General features: G+C 38.7%; 1 protein-coding gene across 1 annotated transcript in view; it reads left to right on the top strand.

Moving 5' to 3' along the window:
- Window positions 1-314: 314 nt before the first annotated feature.
- Window positions 315-21,822, top strand: part of LOC127658470 (epithelial discoidin domain-containing receptor 1-like) — a 61,525-nt gene continuing 40,017 nt past the window's right edge. Inside the window, exon 1 of the mRNA XM_052147793.1 lies at window positions 315-673. The gene's annotated coding sequence lies outside the window, so the exon portion shown is untranslated. The remainder of the gene's footprint in view (window positions 674-21,822) is intronic.

Here is a 21,822-nt window from a genome sequence, read left to right as displayed (position 1 = left end):
AAGGGTTAACAATATAAATCCTGTTGTTTCCTTTCCAGTAATATTACATTTCATATTCCCCGGCCCAAATCTTCGCGTTCCTGTATCACTTAAAAAAAAAGGTCTCTCAGAGGTCCGCGTCAAGTATCGTCTACTGCCAGGTCACGTGTTCTTTCCATTACTCGCTGCGGATTGGTCAATTACCTCATGCAATATTCAAACAGGCACCTGATAGAGGCCAGCCATTGGACGCAGCTAGTGCAGTAATGTAAATGAGCACATGGTAACTTTTGCAAGCCCTGAGGGGAAGAGAAACAGAGGGCTAAAACCAAGAGAGGAGTTGTGATTGAGAAATAAATACGGTCGTCCATGTAGTTTGCGCTTGTTTTTCCCCCTGCGTAATAGAGTGGAAGGATCTAACAGAACATTGTTAAAACTTGTCGAGTGTGGGACGTACAACTTGCCTCCTTTAAAAAAACTTTCTGCCTGTCTTTCGCATTCTTGATTCAGTTTATCCATTTGGTGCTTTACTGGGTAAAAGCATAACTCATTAGGCTATGCCGGACTATATTTGCCCCCTAGTGGAAAAACAACCTGCCAAAATTAACCACTTGGATTAAAAAGAAGACCAGGAGAAAAAAGGGGGATATATTTTCACGTGTAGAAACTTTGAGGCTTGCTGACATACTTCTAGGTAAGTTATCAATAAATACATGGAATACTTGTTTGCTCACAGGCTGCGTGTATATAGATATATATACACACGTATACATGTGTAGTGTATTTATCCGGAACATGCTGTCATGCATGTTTGGTGTGTAAATGCACCGTGGATTCTCGGATTACGATTGTCCATGTTGTATCGACCACCGCGTGAAAACTCCATTTAATTCCAGTAGTTTTTAAGATATGCTGAAATGTGTCATGTCGTCGCTCGAATTAACTTCACCGTCTTTGTCTCGTATATGGCAGCCAGAAGTCCCGGTGTGTGAATGCATGAGGACAGTTTGGATGCCTGCCACGGTACCGGGGAATGAGCTCGGTCTGTCGCGAGGTGCTGTTTGTTTGTGGTCACCGTGAAGTTGTTATTAATATTCACACCCGCTCGCTTAATTTAAAGGGTTCCTGGTTATGATTCCTGGCTGAAAGTATGGTTTAATGACAGCATTAGTTAGAGTAGATACTGTGAAATCGCTTTTAAACTGATGTTGTTCATTCTGGTGGTTTATTTACCCACCTGTGGCCCTGGCATTACACGTCAGATAGTATTTATCAGTTGCCGCGATCTCGCTTTTAGCTGTAATTACATAGCGGTCTCAAAAAACACGCTAGACAGACGTGTAAAAACGTGTAATAAGTAAAAAAAATAAAAAATAAAAAATAAAAATAATAATTATATATATAGGCTATATATATATATATATATATATATATATATATATATATATATATATATATATATGTAAAAAATGATCAGACCTGCACGTGATAGCGCACTACAACTACTTTACTATTGCTCATGGTATCTGATTTGCAACTTGCAAATGTAAATAACGGTCAACCACATTAAGCCACCTGTCATTTCATATTTCTTTAACAGCCTCTTAAAAGTAGCGTATTAGAATTATAGGGTAGTAATGTTGCGCGAAGTTGAAATAATCAGATGTGGATGCATAAAAAAAAGCCCCTGTATGAGCCCAATAAAACTACAATTTTAAAGATTCAAGCGCCCATGTGGTTTCTGTAATTCTGCGAACCTTCCGCGCGAGAGGTGACCTTAGACAGCGCGAGACCCAATGGACGGACCTGCTGCGTCATTAGAGTGAGATAATACTGTGTGACTAGAGACCACGAACCCACAAAAGTTATTAAAGGGGTGGTTCACCCCAAAAATGAAAAAATCTCTAATTTACTCGTCTTCAAGCCGTATGACTTTCTTTCTTTTGACTTCCAGCAAACAAAGGTTTTTAGAAGAACATTTCAGCTCTTTTGGTTCATACAAGGCAAGTGAATGGTGACCAGAAATTTGAAGCTCTAAAAAGGAAATAAAGGCAGTGTAAATAAAGCATTATGATAGTGGGTGGGTTAGAAACAAATCAATATAAATGTTTTTTTTTTACAAAAAATTCTCCTCACTTCCCAGTAGGTGGCGATATGCAGGAAGAATGTGAATAGCCATAAACAAAAGAATGTGAAGTGGAGATTGATAGTAAAATGACTTAAATATTGTTTCTCATCTACACTTGTCGCATTGCTTCAGAAGACATCGATTTAACCATTTAAGTCTTATGGATTACATTTATGCTGCCTTTATTTCCTTTTTGGTGCTTCAATGTTCTTGACACTTCACTTGCGTTGTGTGGACCTCCAGAGCTGAAATATTCTTCTAAAAATCTTTATTTGTGTTCTGCAGAAGAAATAAATTCATACACATCTGGGATAGCATTGTGTAAATGATGAGAGAATTTTCAGTTTTGGGTGAACTAATCCTTTAAGGCTGTGAAATCATAATAAGTTAATATGGGATCTCATTTAAACGTGTCCGAAGCTTTCAGTCACTTTGTGTTTTATATTATTTATTTTATTTTTGCCTTCTTGTGACTGCAATGGCAAACAGGGACGTGCACAGGCATTTTTGGGGGCAGGGGCTCAAGTGGAAAAAAAGGGCACTTTGCATAATTATTTAGTAAAAAAAAAAAAATTTAAACAAAACATAAAAAATATTAACACAACTCTGACTTCCTTACCAATTTATTTGAATTCCCTCACACGCACACAATATATATTAACAGATTTCGTTTGACTTGGTGGCTGTATAGATTCCTAAAATAATTCCCACTGGTTAAATGCTGTTTAAATAAGGCTAATATCATTAATAATTTAACAATTACATTTACCAAATAAATCCAATTAGAATAGAAAAACCAACATACACGTTCAGTAAGACACTGACTAATTGTGATATTACAAGTGACCTAAATAGGCTATGTATTTTTTTTAAAAACATCCTCACCATCAGCATTGGTGTGTTCCACCTCAACATGTCCGATGAGGATGTTTGTGGGCTGTCCATCAAGCAGGATGCGGACATACACCATCACACACACTACTTGACAGGCATTTCGGTGTCTCCATCATTGATGATTGAGATGTACTGAGCTGACGATACTTTATCTGCGGTGTTCTCGCGGATGGTATCTGCTATCACGCCGATGATGTTGGCACATGACTTGTCATTTGCATACATCATGTAGATTTCAACACTGTTCATTTTCATGAGCTGCAACATGGGTTTAAATTTAGTAAAGGTGAGCTCTTCTATGGCGGTGTTAAATTTCACGTTCAGCTCTGCCAATTGAGCGGAATGTCCGGCAGCATCCTGGTGATTAAAAGCTTCAACAATCGAACCTGATCCTGAATTCTTTGGCACACACTGATTTTGGCATTTCTTGTGCTTGGCACACTCTGAGTGTTTAATTAAGCTCTTGCGCTTAAAATGTGTGGATTCAGTGGCGAAGGCAGTGTTACCTGCAACCTCTGTCACACAGACAGAGAGCCTTTTTTATAGTGGAGCCACTCGAAGTCTTTCAGCCACTCACTCCGAAAACTGTAAGCCTTCTTTTCTGCTGGTGGATCCAGATTCACCACATGATCGCCATCACCAACTTCAGGCGTTACATTAGCTGTAACTTTAGGCGGCTTACAAAAGAAATCTCTCAGTGTTCTCTATTCATCTTCTCTCTTCAGCTCTTAACATTTTGCATGCTAGTTAGGTCCCTGTCACGTGACATGGAGCACGGTGAAAAGGAATGATTGACGGCTAATATTAACCAATCCAAAATCTGCATTAGATTTAAGAATGTAAAGATCAAGAATGTAAAGTTAAATTGGTTATGTAATGTTGAATGTAGCGGATGACTGGTCACTGTATCAGCTCACAGCAGGCACATAGTGCAGTAATTAGCGAATATTTTGTAGAGAAATGAAAACCGGTTGTGTCCCAACAATTATTTGCTTTCGCACAGATGCTCCCAAATATATTTTGAGGATGCCCAGATGACATTTCGGGAGCATATGCGACCAAAATGGTTGCAATTTCGAGACTTGTATCCTATTCACCTGCAGTGTCTTGACAAATAAAGCAAATTATCTAATTTTAATTAGTTAACACCTAATTTGCATATCAATGTGGCGATTGTGATGACGTTATTAAACACAAATTTGACTGTATTCACCTGTAATGTCTCCAATAAGTACAGTATATCGGCCTGTATGGCCATGATATATTGCCTTAGCTAGACTTTAGCTAACCTATTACATTAGCTAGTAGCTCATGAGTCATGAATGTTAGCAAGACACAAGTTAACTATATTTGCTTTTGGCTAATTAGCTGTAAAGTCGAAGCACTGTACATGATGCGGAGGGAAAAAAAAAACACTCCAGAAAAAAGGGCACTTTCTCTCGAGGAAGAAAAAGGGCAGGTGCTCAAGCCCCCTTTGATGTCTATGTGTGCGCGTGCCTGATGGCAAATACAAAGTTATAACTGTTGTAAACATTTGCTAACAATAATTATAATAACTATGGTCTTTATTGGAGAAACAATGTTTATGGAAAATGTATTAAGGGGTATTTCTCTAAACAGAGGTTTTGGAACTGAGGAGAAAAAAAGAAAATGCTCAAAAGTATGCTCAAATGCATGTTCTGAAGAGATGATGATAAATGCACCATGTAGCTGAAAATTCCCCCCTTCCCCATTTTCCATCTCCCATTTCTCCTCTCTGCTCTCCCCGTGTTTGGAAGGTTTTTTTTGGAGACTTGTGCATAAAGGCACAAAGAAAAGTGCAGTGAGTTGTGCTGTGTCACCAGAGGAGGGGACCAAGTGTCAATTTGATGTACAGAGGAGTGTGTGTGTGTGTGTGTGTGTGTGTAAGCAAGCACACATTGAGCAAACATCTCTGAGGGGACGAATGTCTTGATTTGGGCAGTGTGGGCTTTATCATAGCCCAGAGCTCTGTGTGCTGGGGCCTTATTACAGGGAGGTTTGTCTTTTCTATAAATCACTTTTTTCTATTCACCTGCCTTTATCTCATCTTGGCAGTTCTCCCCAGCCTCATCTTCATCCTTTAACCTCACAATGAGTTGTTCTTCACCGGTACTGTATCTACGCTATTTTGTCCTCACGCTCATATCGCTGTAAACGGAAGAATAATCTGTGAGCTCCCCAGTAGCGTGTGATGTGAAGTAATAGTGTGATTGAAGGAGAACTGAAAGTGATAGGGAGCGACATGAGTGGCATACCAAATGGAAACATCCTCTGAGTTGGAACTAACGTCTTATTTCATCTATTAAATTTCCTTTTGACACGCCCTATACCATTCTCTCTCTCTTTTTACTTCTCATACCTTAAATGTGCACTTCATTCTCCTGAGCAATCTGTCTTCTTTCATATCACACTATGTTTGTCTCGTCTCTTCCAGCCCTGTCTCCAAGCTGTCGCATCTTCATGTTGAAATAACTTGTTTGTCCAGCCAGCCATCACTACATCTTTCAGTTCCGTCTCACTTTCTCTATCTTCATTTTCCTATATTTGCACCCCTTCCAGATTTGCTTCTTTTGTACAAGACTTAAACACTTTCATCAGGAGTTTTTTTTTAATCTCTTTGTGTCCAGTTCTTAAGCCTAATTCTTTAATAGTGCTTATGCATTCATAATGCTTCCATAGACCTTTAGATATTATTTTTTTGTGTGTGTGATTCACCTTTTTAGCTATAGTTGTTACTCTTCATGTATTTAGAGATGCTGATTACCCCTGTGTTGTAGCTTGGATTAATGAGGAAATCAATGTTGATGGCTTGTTTATATGAACCCTGCCGGCAGTGCTGTTTACTTTCTGAGAAGCTTCTTGAATCATTCTTGCATAAGGGTTCGGCATTCATTAATGACTTACTTCAAGGAGTAATCGCAAAGTGAAACATTACAGCCAGTTCTGCTCACAGCAGCCAGCTTTAAACAAACTTGCTGTCTCAGAACTGCAGTGAGATGGACAAACTAAACTCTTGAGTGTTTTTCTGAATGATTCACCCATGCTGGAAGAAATTATACATTACCAAACACAAAGTGGACAGACTGTTTTGAAACATAATTAGATGAATCGATAACAGAAGTAGCTCCTATATGTAAATGGCTTGATGCAGTCTTTAACAATTATCTTAAGCCACGTTATGTAATTTAAGTACTGAGGGAAACTCATTTGCATCCCTATTCTTTGTAATGTAATAGTGTTTTAACAGTGAAAAAAGATTTGCATTGAGAATCTGTACCATATCCTACCCAGCAGTGGCGGATTATGACTAGCAAGGGCCCCGGGCCAATTTTCTTTTTAAGTTGAGATCTAAGCAATCAACTTTTTTATTGATTTAAGTTTCTTTTAATACCTGTTCTGTTATTTACAGTCAGATTAATTTAAACACACGGCACAGATGTGGTAAAGAAGCCACTCAACCGAAACACAAGCCACTGTTCTTAAAGAGACAGTACGTTTGTCATTCATAATGTAAACTCAATGTAAATACTACCAATTATGCATACAAAATGCTTATATTTAAAGGGGCCATATTAATGATTAAATATTTTAACTTCCATCAAACACTTTAAATATTGATGAATTTAACAAATACAGTAGGTTCTATGCAGTGACGTGCGGTGATGTCTTAAAGAGGCTAGGCACTGAGTTATGAAAGCCAGATTACCTGATTTATTGTTTAAGCTAATAATACGTAATAACAGTGAACGTTACGCACAAGCGCGGCATATCAAGAAATTTAAAAATCAGGATGAATTATTTGTCAATAAAAAAAAAAAAAATCAGGATGTATATCGTGTACTCTCTCTCTCTCTCTCTCTCTCTCTCTCTCTCTCTCTCACAGACACACACACACACACACACACAGTGAACGTTAAGCACAAGCGTGGCATATGAAGAAATGTATGTATTTTATATATGTGTTATATATAATATATACGATTTTGTTATTATATCCTCATTAGATATTATTATACAAAATTCAGTAGTCAAAACACAGAACATATAACAGAACATAAGTTGTTTATTTTTTACAACATTATGTGCTTATTTGTTTATGTGCAATCTTCATCTTTATAACAGAAGATACAATACAACAATCCTTTACCTTTTCATTGTGGTAGGTTATATTCAGCTTCCTTTGCTCGTCAAGTGCAAGGTCGATCCGAGATTTTCCAAAGATTTTCAGTGTAATTTGACACTGGATGTGAGCTGACGACTTTTCATGCTTGGTTAAAGCTGCGGGCAGTTTGTTCAAATCACAATATCCCGCTAAAGTCCAAACAGTCTGACTGGTTGAAAAAAGCAGGCAGGGATAGCAGTACAGCCGCTGATTGTTAGCACAGCCACATAGCCAATCTTTTCTTACATACCAATCAGTTTGAAATGATCGGATACTTTTTGGGCCCTTTTGCTGTACTAGTCCATCTAAGGCTGGCGTAGACCTCCCTCTTGCAATTAACTCATATTTGGAATTAAAATCGAGCTTGGAAAAAATTCTTAATTCCGTGATTACAGCCGGTGCTGTCATTTTGATTTTGAATTTGGCGGGGATTAGGCATGTACTCTAGCTGTGGTGTAGTGACGTTAGCTACGCAAATGTCCAGGAATATCTCGATTTTAATTGGTCCATGTCTGATACGTAATGGAGATGATTACGGGCATAACATATTTACGTCAAAAGGCACAGCAGATTTGTGCTTTTTGCCGTACATGTTAAAGAATACAGGATCGAAGTGCGCATGCGCAACATGGGTTTTCCGCGTGTCGTCTGCAATGAATGGACCGTAAAAGCACTGCTTATTCTACCATTTGTTTTTAGTTGATTATGCGTGTTACGCCCCCGTGGCTCAAAAGGGACACAACAAAATTGGGACACACGAGAAAGCCGAACTTTTAAAGAAAGTTATTTATTAACACAAGGAAAATTATACAAAAACTGTGTAATGTAACAGTCAGGAGTCAGTAGTGTCATGCTAGGTGACTGTGTGGAAATGTAATGTGCTGCAGTGTCGTAATGCATGCAAAAGAAACATAACCAAACGAATATCAAATCAAATCAAATAGGTCGTTTTCGTCTGCCATCCATCTTGCTTCTCTTAAAAGGGGAAAAGGGAAGTTGGCAACAGGTGTCACCGATACAATCAGGTAGAGGGCGGAGAAATCAATCCAATACTGGGGAAAACCCCATTAAAGACACAGGTCGTCACACTCCTCCCCTTAAAACAGGGGTCTGTCAAGAATCCCTGTAAACAGACAAGACAATTGAGCCAAAAAGACCCATAACTTCCAAGAAGCTAAGGACCAAGAACAGCAGCCAGGGCAAAACAAAAACAAATAAATAAGTTACACTACACATTAAACATCAATCATAGGGCACGTGACAGGGCATCTGCCACAACATTTTCAGACCCTCTGAGGTGCCGAATGTCAAGGCAATAGGCCTGGAGAAACAAGGACCAACGTATGAGCCTTTGGTTTGGGCAGTGAAGAGAATTCAAAAACGTCAGTGGGTTATGGTCGGTATAAATGACAACGGGTTGACTTGATCCAACATAGATGTCAAAATGCTGTAATGCCCAAATCAAAGCCAAAGCCTCTTTTTCCACCACAGAATAATTCAGTTGGTATGAATTAAACTTGCGCGAAAAGAAACTGACAGGCCGAACCACCCCGTGCTCATCAGCCTGTTGGAGGACAGCTCCAGCTCCAACCTGACTCGCATCAACCTGCAAAGAGAATGACCTTTCAAAGCAAGGAGCAGCAAGAACAGAAGATGAACACAATAGAGATTTAACATTTTCAAACGCTAGCACACAATTTGAAGACCATATTTGAAGACATACCAGTTACGACAAAAAGAACGGTAGTAACCCACTAAACCCAAAAAGCGCATAAGCTCTTTTTTGGTAGTAGGCGCAGGATACTCTTGAACAGCTTGGATTTTTGCATTCAACGGTCGGACTTCACCATTTCCGACCACTTTACCAAGGTATGTCACAGTGGCCTGAGCAAAGTTACACTTTGCCAAATTCACAGTCAAGCTGGCTTCCGACAGACGACTCAAAACTGCATGCAAACGTTTTAAATGCAAGTCCCAACTGTCACTGAACACAACAAGATCGTCCAAATACACAGCACACCCGTCAAGGCCTGATACCACACGGTTCATCAGACGTTGAAAGGTGGCAGGAGCATTTCGCAGTCCAAAACTCATGACTTTGTAAGAATAAAGGCCTGATGGAGTGACAAAGGAGGAGACTTCTTGAGCTCGCCGTGTCAAAGGCACTTGCCAGTAACCTCTTAGCAAGTCAAGTTTAGTCACATACTTAGCCGAACCTACCTGGTCAACGCAGTCTTCCACCCGAGGGAGTGGAAAACAATCAGGTCTTGTCACAGTATTGACTTTTCGAAAATCTGTACAAAACCTTACTGACCCATCAGGTTTTCCGACTAACAGACAAGGAGATGCCCATTCTGAACATGAAGGAACAGCAATCTCATTTTCCTGCATATACTTAATTTCTGCTTCCATCAACTCTCGTTTTTCTGGTGACACACGATAATAACGCTGCTTGATAGGGGAAGCATCACCCACATCAATATCGTGCTCAGCCCAGTCCGTTCGAGATGGCGTATCTCCAAATAACTCAGGGAATCTCTGCAAAAGGGTACTCAACTCTGCTATCTGCAAAGGAGACAAATGGGCAAGAGTAACATTTAGTTTTTCCAGAGATTCAGAATTATTTAAACGTCCACGTAAAATACCATCATCTGGTTCTTTACCCTCACTCTCCCTTTGCCCGGAACAAAGGCCATCTTTAACATCTGAAACAGCAAAGAGAGCAGAATGAACAGAATTGACTTCAACACTAGACTTCTCATAATATGGTTTCAGTAAGTTCACATGATATAACTGGGTTGACTTTCTCCGATGTGGAGTTGCAACCTCATAATTTTCGTCACTCAGTTTACGTTTTACGACATAAGGGCCTTCAAATTTAGCTTCGAAAGGAGAAGCAAGCAAAAGACGCGACACAAGAACCTGGTCTCCTGGCTCAAAAATACGACGTTCCACTTTGCGGTCATACAACCGTTTCATGCCTTCCTGTTGTTTTTCAAGTTTATTTCTGGCCAGTGTTCTAGCCTGAATCAACCTCTGTCTAAATCCATAGACGTACGACAACAAATTTTTTGGCGAGTCAGAAACTTTGACCTCATTTTGTAGCACAGCCAAAAGCCCACGAACTTTGTGACCAAAAACTAAATCATTAGGACTAAATCCAGTGCTTTCTTGCACAACCTCACGTGCAGCCAGTAGTAACCAGGGCAAACCCTCCTCCCAATCTCTATCCAACTGTACACAATAAGCACGAAGGAGAGACTTCAAAGTTTGATGAAATCTCTCTAATGCTCCTTGGCTTTGTGGATGATACGCACTAGCAAGATTATGTTTGATTTTTAGCTGTTTTAGAACTTGTTGGAAGAGATGAGAGGTAAGATTAGTACCCTGATCACTCTGAACGATTTTTGGAATGCCGAAAAGTGACATGAATTGTGACAAAGCTCTTACAATTGAGCGTGATGTAATTGTACGCAACGGATAGGCCGAAGGGAAACGTGTGGCCAAACACATTACAGTAAGCAAGTATTTGCTTCCCGACTTTGAACACGGCAGAGGACCCACGCAATCCACAATAATGTGTTCAAAGGGGTCGCAATTTGCAGAAATCGGATGTAACGGAGCCGGTTTCAGTTTTTGATTCGGCTTACTAGTTACCTGACAAACGTGACATGATTTTATGTATGCTGAAACGTCACGTTTTAAACGTGGCCAAAAAAAATATTGCAAAACACGATCATAGGTCTTACGCACCCCAGAATGACCCGACTTTTCGTGTGCGACTTCCAACACAACATGCCGAAATTTTGTGGGAACCACTACCTGAACAATAGGATCCCCAACAAAATTCTCACCATGAGGACTCCATTTCCTCAACAACAAACCATCTTGTACGAAATAGCCTCTAGCCATATCTGGTACATCACTATCATGAAGTGCAGAGGTAATCAGCTCAACCAAGGAGGAATCTGAGTGTTGTTCTTTACTCAGCTCATCTGCAGACAGAGGAAAAGACAGAGCAGACAAATCAGGTATAGGCAAAAAAGTACCTAAAGTATTTAACTCTTTTCCTTGAGCCTCCAAATGCTCAACATTTTTAGTCATAGCGCGAGTTACAACACCCACAGGGTCTACAACCATTTTCTGCTGAATCAGCTCTCCACTAGATGAAACCATAGGAGCTGGAGATGCATTTGCCCACACCCGGTCACCTGCTAATTTATTTCCCAAGATTAGATGAACACCCTCAATTGGTAAAGCAGGACGCAATCCCACTACTACTTCACCAGTCACTAAATCAGAGTGAAGATTGACTTTATGAATAGGAACTGTTAACGTATTTAAGCCCATTCCTCGAACTAAAACACTATCACCCGTTTCAGATTGCGCTGAAAACGGTAAAATGGATTCCAGAATGAAAGAATCCATAGCTCCCGTATCACGCAGAATTCTAACTGGAACTTCAACTCCATCCGACAATGACACTCGGCCTTCTGTAATGAAAGGAGCATAAGTGGACAAATAATCATTAAACAGTTGAATTTCATTAGTCTCAGCATCACTCAAACTAACAGAATTTGCAACTGCAGCAGGCTTAAACTTATTCACATCAGTACGTTTATTTTTATCCTTAAGTATAGGGCAGTCCGCTTTCCAATGCCCTTTTCCCCGACAGTAGTTACACGTTTTAGACGGATCAAACTTCCCTAAAGAAATGCGACCACTCTGTGTAGTATCTGTAAAGCGATTTGTGCTCACTTCACGTGCTCTCCAACCAATAGCGATATTTTTGTGAGTGAGCACAAAATCATCCGCCAACGACGCTGCCTCCTCCGGAGACTGAACTTTATGCTCACTAATATACGTCGCAATTTGATCAGAAACGGAAACTTTAAACTGTTCAACTATGATCAATTCAAGCAAATCCTCAAATGTTCTAGCATCAAGCGAAGCACACCAACGTGTAACATGTCGTCTTAAATCTCGCACAAACTCTAAATGAGTCTGCCCCTGACTCTTTTTACACAACCTAAAGCGTTGTCGATATGTTTCAGGTACACACTCGTATACTTTCAACACTGCGGACTTAACAGTTTCATAGTCTCTACACTCCTCTGTACTTAAAGCAGTAAAAGCTAACTGCGCTTTACCAACTAATACACTCTGCAACAACAAAACACAGTTTGCTTTAGACCAACCTTGTATCTCAGCGACACGTTCAAGCATAGTAAAAAAAACATCCGGATCAGCCTCATTAAATTTAGGAACAAGCTTTAGACTTTGATTCAGCGGAAAATTCCCACACGCACCAACAGTTGAATCGCTATCAACGATACCTTCATTAATGAGCTTCAGTTTTAAATACCCCCAGTCCACTTTTGCTTTTTCCAATTCAATTCTACCCTGATCAGACCTTTGCTTTATTTTCTCGTGTTCCATTTGTAACAATAATAACTCTTTTTGTTGGTCAAAAGTTAAAGCAGACTGTACAGTCAAACTTTGTTCGTGCTCATCACGTTCACTCATTTCAGCGATCAAAATTCTCTTGTCAATCAATTTATTTTTCAACTCAATTCTAATACTACTTTCTTTTATTCTCTTATCACTAAGTTTTATTTCGTAATATTCCGCGATTTTTAAAAGTTGATCTTTTGTGCATTTATTTATCAGAACGTGACAAGGCGATTCAACAAATTTTTCAACATTAGCCATAAGCAAATAACCCACAGACTGAAAGAAACCAGATGTGCAATAAAAATACTTGGAATTTTACCCACTATCTAACTTTTCAGAATAAGTCTATCTACCTACCTAAAGCCTAGTCTTCATGCGGATACTGGCGGGGGGAAATTAAGCACGCAAGCCCAGTGGGTGGAACTGCAACTGGTTAAATCAGCGACAATTCTCAACACCATGGAAGTGCTCCCGAGACAACCGCTACTACCCACGTTCACCACAACACTACAAAAATAACAAAACCGACATGTCTCAAAGGAAACACATCGCTAATCCTAGCAGGACAAAACTCCAAGTCAAAACAAACAATATTGCACAAAGGCAACTTACCAGTCGATGAATTCAAACGACGACCAAACAACCGCACCAAATGCTTTCAGGTGTCCCAAAACGCACTTTTTGTGACGTCTAATTATTCAAATTGGGTTTCCCCAAAACGTCACGACTAAACAACCAATCAAATCGTGTTCAAAGGAATCGGAAACAAAACACGATGAAACAAACAAAATCAAATGTTTTCAAACCACCGACGAAATATCAAACAAAGGCAAACATAGCTATGTCAAGGACACGAACGAGGACGAGCCCCCATTTGTTACGCCCCCGTGGCTCAAAAGGGACGCAACAAAATTGGGACACACGAGAAAGCCGAACTTTTAAAGAAAGTTATTTATTAACACAAGGAAAATTATACAAAAACTGTGTAATGTAACAGTCAGGAGTCAGTAGTGTCATGCTAGGTGACTGTGTGGAAATGTAATGTGCTGCAGTGTCGTGATGCATGCAAAAGAAACATAACCAAACGAATATCAAATCAAATCAAATAGGTCGTTTTCGTCTGCCATCCATCTTGCTTCTCTTAAAAGGGGAAAAGGGAAGTTGGCAACAGGTGTCACCGATACAATCAGGTAGAGGGCGGAGAAATCAATCCAATACTGGGGAAAACCCCATTAAAGACACAGGTCGTCACAATGCGTAACTGCTACATTTGTCATCATAACGTCTAAACAATTGGAATAACACACATATTGCATATATAAATCACAAGAATAAAAAGTAAAAATACAAATACAAGTTTATTATTTAATAAACATTTTATTTTTGAATTTTGGCAGGGTAGGCAGTGCCTAGTTTGCCTACCCAGACCGCACGTCAGTGGTTCTATGTAAGGGTGAAATTCTGCAATATGTTTTCAAAATCATCTGAATGTTGAGGTGCGTTCCATTCAGAAGTGATTATCCTTATACCCTTTTTCCTTCAAAGACTTTACCCTCCATTTTGAGAGCTATGAAGGGCTAAAAGTTGTGAGGCTCAAAAATAGTGGTCATTTTTGGTGAAATTCAGTTTGGAACAATCCTTCAGCTTGGCTACTATTATTATTCTTCCATCAAAAAGCCCTGCGAATGCATCATTTAAGCCTTTTCAAAGTGTCCCCTAGATTACATTACAGTGACAGAATATTTAATTGAGCTACGAGTTTTGTAACGTTCGTAATTTCAAACTTCAACTGTCAAAACTTTAAAGCCCTGTTAAGCGATTTTAGCATTCTGAAAGCTGATTTATATTTCTCGATCGATCGATCAATCGAGATATATCAGTGAACAGGATTGCTCGTGACATCAAATCAGTGAAGCCACTGTGCCTTCATATTGCTATGCCCAATCATTCCAATGTTCCTATTGAAATCATCTCATTTCAGCATGTAAACATTAATCATTCAATCACGTTATATCTGAAATCGGCATACACATACCTAGAATGCAAATGTCCCACATATGTAATTATTTATTTATTTAAAGACTGAAATGTTTCCTGTTTCTTGAATGCCTGACCGAGTTATGTATATCTACTGTATATCAAACAGTATCCACCTCTAACAAACTTAATCGGTGAACAAATCAGCTGAATGTAAACAACTTCACTGAAACTGAGGTAAGATACAAACAGACATTTTCAGACTTAGTTTTTGTGATAATCGAAGTGTTTGTTCAGAGTTACTTGTCTTATGTTTTTTTTATCAAAAAGTGCCTTGTTCTCGCTGTCACTTGAATAAGAGCACGCACTCTCTCCCTCTATCAAACACGCAGCGGATGCACAGAGAGGGAGACATGCAAAGCAAAGTTGGTTCAAATTAAACTGATACGCTAGATTTAAATGGCATACGAACACGTATTTATAACACGAATAACTACAGAGAGCACTTCAATATGAAAACAAGCAAATCCCAGGCATTTAAGCCGATTTAGAAATCCTGGTCTGACTTGTGGACAGTTTTCCAACTTTCTGTGGTTCTAGTTGTTCTGCACTGATAGACTGAACACCGGGGCAGGTGAATGCTCCGACTTCACGACCGGCATATATCTTCTCCCTCTTAACGAATATTATCCATAACAAGCAAATCAAACATTAAGCTTGATTGTCACTAGTGGGCGAAATGGAACAGTCGTATTTCAGGTCGGAGAAGGTGAAACGGGTGTTTTCGCATATCAGTCATTGACGCTTTATAAGAGTTTCAGCTTACTAAGATGGTCGCTCGAACAATTCCAGTTGCTTCACCTCCTGCTGGCAGTTTAATGCCTCCTACATACTACACGACTTTCAAAAACGTTGGATCGTGGTACCATTCATATTACACAACTGTCTGTTTTGTCATGGAAGTTGTGGGGTTTTCAAATTACATGATGAATCCGCGATAGGTGTGAACACATTACAAGACATTTCACTGTTGACGAATCCCCGATGACTCTGCCTAGACTCCAAATGACGTTTTATAACAGAGTACAAAAGAAGTGATACGAGATACGAAAACAAATGCATGATCACATGTTATGCATTTCAGAATATGATGTGTATGTTTTTAATCGCCTAAAGGCATCAAATATTTTATTGGTTACAATGAGCTCCAATGTGCCAATGATTTCAGGCTTTTGTCGCAAGCAAAAAAAATCATGTAGTGTAAACTCGGCATAACGCTGCATCAGCGATCCAGTTCTATTTATATATCAGTGGTTCTGAAGCTTTCACGTGATTGAGCCGTTGAATTATCCACGCCCCCTCATTCCAAAACCCCAGCCTCCAAAGAAAATTGAGACCAAAACCAAGCAAAAGAGCAGCATTGTTTGTTCCTGTGGCTGTCAAATTCAACAGTGCCACAATAGTGCCCTCAAATGAATCATAGCCTCAGTGATCTGCTTCAAATACAACACTATGAGAACAAGCAAAATGATCGACAGATGAAATGCGTCAATGTCCGCGGCCAGCAGACACATTTTTGTTTGCTGTTTACAAAGTCTACAGCTGTCACAGAGTCCGGTGAGTTATCTCAGGACACTTATTTCATTAATATCTTCAAGGGAGTATAGGAACATGTTTTGCATACTTTTCCATAAACTTTTAATCTGGTTTAAGATGCTTTCTTTCTTTGCTGTTCATTGTGCTTAGCTTTGCAATATGCTTTCCCATTTGAGCTGTTCTCTCCATTTCTTACTTTCCCTCACTTTATGCTTTTCTCTTTTTTTTCTAATGCCTTTCTCTTCTTTTCACCTGTTTTAAATTATTTGACTTCTATGCCATTTTCTAAAGTTTGTGCGCATCTTTTATTGTTTCTTGTCGAATTTGTTCTCCGTGGTCTAAAGCCAAAGTGTTCTAACACTTTATAAGCAGTTGGACAATGGAGCAGTAAAGCATCCATTTCTGGGTTATTTTTTACAACACATTTCTCTCTCAGCTCCTTTCTCTACTTGACATTTCACACACAGGTAGTTTCTGCAATGGTTAAAGTGTGTGGATTCACTTTGCTGTTTGTGTGTTTGTACTCGTGTGATGTGCGTCAACTGGTCATTGCAAGATATACACAGATCTGTCACATACTGCAGTTTCTCTCAAACTCTGTTACAGTTTATTTAAACTGTTATATTGTGTTGCAAAACTAAATCTATCCCTGAATGTTTTGGCTCCCTGTTCAAATGGCCTGGGTGTACTATGGGAACTATGTACTATGTCAGCTATGGAGTGAGTGTTTGTAACTAGAAGAATTCAATTAGACAGAGCAGAAGTGTACCTGGAAGGTCAAATCCATGTAAAGTCTGTTGAGTGTGTGTTTTTATGTAGATGAGGTGCAAAAGGGAAGGTTTCATTTGGCCCTCTCCAGACAATTCCAGTAAAAGTTACTCCTCTTGTAAAGTGACTAAACATTCCTGCCATTATTCAACCTTCATTAGCTTTTGTTCATTTTCTGTTCTCTCTTTTTTTTTTTTTTTTATCTGGTTCCCACTAGGGCTTAGTGATCTTGTTAAATAATTAAATCTCTTACATCTATAACCTTTCAGCCTTTTTGCACTATTACAAAAATATATCAATATGTATTTACTCTTAATAGGGGCTTAATAGGGGATGTTTTTATTTTATTTATTTATTTATTTCAAATAAGAGGAACCATCAAATTTAACAAACATCTACTAATGTCAAGATGAATTGTTTAATACAAGTAAAATACTGTAAAAAATCTATTTGAAAAAACAAATGCATGTTTTCCATATATTGTTTTCTCAAATTGAGCACGAGAAAAAAGATTGAATAATTTACATAACAATATATACTGTTGTTAGATATTTAAGCTATAATACATTTCAATACATAAATGCCACGTTGAGACTTCTGCAAACATTTTGCTAGAGATGAAGCAAAAGACCTGCCGACTGTAACGCCGTTTTTTATAATGATGTTTAAATAAGCAGCACATTTACAATGTTGCTTATTTGAAATCGTCAGTAAAAGCGTGTGTTTGTTCAATATTTCGCTCTGTCCTAGTTGCTACTCATTTCACTCTGGCTCACTCTCCCTCATTTGCCCTCTCTCTGATCTCTGACTCTTCTCCTGTTCATTGACTAAGTCATTCATTCTTATATCCCCTTCTTTCCAGCCACAAGTTTTTCACTAGTTAACGTCATCTTGGCTGGACTGCCAGAGGAACAGCTCATCTGTGCGGCTGACGCACTCCGGCAACTGACGCACACCCGAGTCATGATTTGAAAATCGTGTGCCCAAGTGTAAAAATGCTGCCTTCAAACACCACTCACAGATTAAAATGGTCAAATTCAGCAGTGTTGTGATTTTGTGAGGTCAGACTCTTTGATCCAAAGACTCATAGTGGGCACTGAGTAAATCCCTCTTATCTGATGTTTAAAGGAAAACATCAAAACAATGGCGCTGAGGCCTCAGTCTTCTCAGAGCGGCTGTTACTCACCACTTCTTTCTTATGCCAGTGTGAACTCAAACACTGTTTCAGTCATTCTCTGTAGATTTGGACAGAGTGGCTGGAAACTTTGCATCTGCTTGGCAGATTTAGCAGGACCCACTCATAATAACACACTCACATGTGCACAAAGGCGTGAAGTATGATACAATCAGTGCTGTAATTTAAAACTGGCTGAATACAGTTTTTGTGGTGATGAAATGCCAGAAAATGCTAAAATAAAAGCATTTATGATAACAGTAACACACACACACACACATATATATATATTAGGTACCTTGGAAGTACTCTATACAGTTATTAAATACAAGGTTTTACATAATACATCCAGCATTTAGAGTTTTCACGTTGTGTTCAATAAAGATGAAAACTAATATTTTTTTGTGTGTGTTATATAAGCAGACCGTGTTTGTCTTTGTTGCGACTTACAGTAGTTTATGATCAGATTAAAATATTCGACCAATAGAAATCCATAGTAAAAGCAAGGGTTCACATACATTTTCCTACAACTGTTTTTTGGAAATGTTTGCAGGGATTTGTCGGAATCTTGGCTTAATGGCTAGAGCATAATAAAGAGCATGTTCGTTAGGGCTGAAACGATTCGTCAACGTTATCGGCAACAGCGAAATTCTTTTAATTGTTGAATAGTCGTTTGATTTCATTTAACGTAACATGGTATCACATTAAACTCCAATGATGACGCACAAGAGAGCAGCACTGCAGTTCGCTCACAGTCCAGATGCACTCTAAACTTTCCAAACAGCTTCAGGTGATGTAGATCGCAAAGTATGAAGGAATTATACAAAAATACTAAATATGTAAATACAGAAGCACTCTCGTTGTCGAATAAGTTTAGTAAAGAGCTCCGAAAGGAAACACCCTAGTGTTACATCTTAAATGCAGTTTTAATGCGTTATAGCTTTAATAAAGTTCAAATAATACGGAAACAGGTCATGTAATTAACAACAAACTCAGAAACTGGCAATTCTCTGTGTCAGTGCCTCTTCTCTGAGCTATGCAATGTGTCCCGATCTGAGGGGGAGAGACTGAAATTGCATCCGGCTGATACACACTCGGTCACGTGGACGCTCATCCCTCGAGCGCACACACTTAAAGCAGCTAGATTATAATGTGATGGCTCGTGACTTAATTGAATCATAATATTTGTCACTGTCCATTTCTTATTGTGAAGAAAATTCACAGCTTTATTAATAAGAGAGAGTTTGTTTTTTTTATGTTAAAGATGGATTTAACAGAAACTTAACAGAAGTGAACAGAAAGGTGGGAGATGGTGGTCTTCGCCCCATTATACACGGCAACAAAATACGTTTATGATTTGTTTTGGCTTGTTTTCCAATAAAACATATCTAAAACTCATTTAAAACCATGTACATTTACTTTAGAAACTATACTGCAGAAGAAAAAATTTTTTGAATATAATATTAAAAACACTAAAATCCTTAAATTATGCATTTACCTGAGAAGCAGCATATAAGATATTTAAACTTGCTTTTAGAGAATAGAGCTTGAATATACGTATATTTTGTCTTTACTGCACTCGCAGAAGTATAACCAAGTAAAAAAAACACTTATATTTCAGATACATTCTCTTAAACCAAGTCTAAATATCTTATATGTTGCTTCTCAAGTAAATGTATTGGTTTTAAAGATTTTTATTGAATTTTAAATGGAAAACAAGACAAAAACACTTTAGCAATAGATTTTTTTGAAGTGATTTGCTTTACTGAATTTAAATTAATAAAAAGTATTTTTCCCTTTAATTCAGTTAATGTCATTTATAGGCATTTTTAAAAGATGATTTTGTCCTCTTTATTGTTAGTAAGCATGTTTAATACAACCTTTTAAGTTGGGGCACAAGCTGAATAATTGATTAAGAGCTAAATATTAATCATTGCAATAATAGTTGAATAGTCATTCTAATAATCGTCAGATTAATCGATTATCAAAATAATCATTAGTTGCAGCCCTTATGTACTCTGCCCATGTTGAGCTGTGGTGTACATGCAAGTGGCCCAGGTTTGAATCCTTTCCCAGTGCTTTGTGTCCCTATAATTTTCTTTCTTCTGTCTTTTTACTTTGTGAGTGCAAATTGGTAGGAATCCATAAAATTAAACGGCATTCAGAAATTTTCTCTTTTTATCTCTAACAAAATGAAATGGATAATTTATAGATGACTACACAGCATAGCTAGTGATAGTGATATATTTGGGTGATAAATTATCATTAAAACTGTTAAGCAATTTCCAAGTCATGTTTCACCCCAAGAGAGAGAGAGCGAGAGAGAGAGAGCGAGAGAGAGAGAGCGAGAGAGAGAGAGAGAGAGAGAGAGAATTTAATAATCAAAAAGAGACCTATTTTTAGGACCATTAAAAAGTATACATAAAGTTTACATCATGATAATATTATTGTATTTTCTTTGCTTATTTTAATAAAAACATAACATTGTCTGTAAACAAAGTTTACTGATGGAGTACTAAACATTGAGTACACTAATGCATTACAGTAATTAGATTGCATTATTTTGCCTGTGGTGGTTGAAACGGTGCGGATGCAGTCATGATGGTAATTGTCAATGGGTGATGGTGTGTTGCTTAAGTTGATGTGATAGCTCCTATGGGGTTGTGTGACGGGTATAAGGGAGTCACGTACACTTTTGCCTTATCAACAAGTGTAACACTGACAGATCATGGTGTGTGTGTGTGTGTGTGTGTGTGTGTGTGTGTGTGTGTGTGTGTGTGAGAGAGAGAGAGAGAGAGAGAGTAAGAATTTGCTTCAGGCAAGTCAGTTAGACCCTTTTTGTTTAGAGGGTTTTTGTCAAATTGAGCTGAGCTGACAAATTTGCTGTGTGAAATTCCCCAGAGCAGTATCACACAAAACGAATGAAGCCCTGAGCTGGTCTGACCTCAACTGTGTCATCCTGAGTTATGAGTTTCATTGTTAATTAAGAAGGAATGAGGGGCTCTGATTGAGTTTTGATGTATGTAAGTGTGATGAGTCTTTTGAGTGTTTTTAAGGTCTGTTTTAACTGAACGCAGTACATATGGGCTTCATTTCACACTAGTTCCCTCCCACTGGACTGAATTAGCTTTTTTCACTGGTGAGGTTTAGCCCATTCACTCAGTCCTACAGGAAGATTAGAAGATAATACAGTTGCATACATGACCAAAAATATGTAGATGCCTCAAACACCACTCTATATGTGCTAGTTAAACATTTAATTTTCAAACCTTTGCTGCTATAACGGCTTCCAATCTTCTGTGAAGTCTTTCCACTACATGTTGGAACACAACTGTGGAGCTTTGCTCTCATTAGCCACGTTTACACTATTGGGCCAAATGAGGGCATGCTTGTGCATGGCAGGGTCCGTTGCTTTCCCTCTGTCACTTCCAGGGCTTTATTGTGTCTCCTTGGGGCCAATGGCCAATAGCCTTTTGCCTGCCAATTACTCTTTTGGCCACAAAAGGCCAGCTGGGCATTGAGGTGGTGTCAATTTCAAAGGCGGTCAGAGTCAGGGGTATCAGCAACAAGATCACAGAACGTGCAGGTTGTGTGTCCAAGTGCACAACGGTACAAGTTTAGGAAAATGTTAAAAAACTGGCACAGTACAAATCCATTAAAATGCACAAT

The sequence above is a fragment of the Xyrauchen texanus genome, chromosome 17 (genome assembly GCF_025860055.1).
Source record: "Xyrauchen texanus isolate HMW12.3.18 chromosome 17, RBS_HiC_50CHRs, whole genome shotgun sequence".
Lineage (NCBI taxonomy): Eukaryota > Metazoa > Chordata > Actinopteri > Cypriniformes > Catostomidae > Xyrauchen > Xyrauchen texanus.
The sequence above is the reverse complement of the archived record's forward strand: the minus strand, read 5'-3'. Positions and strand labels throughout refer to the sequence as shown.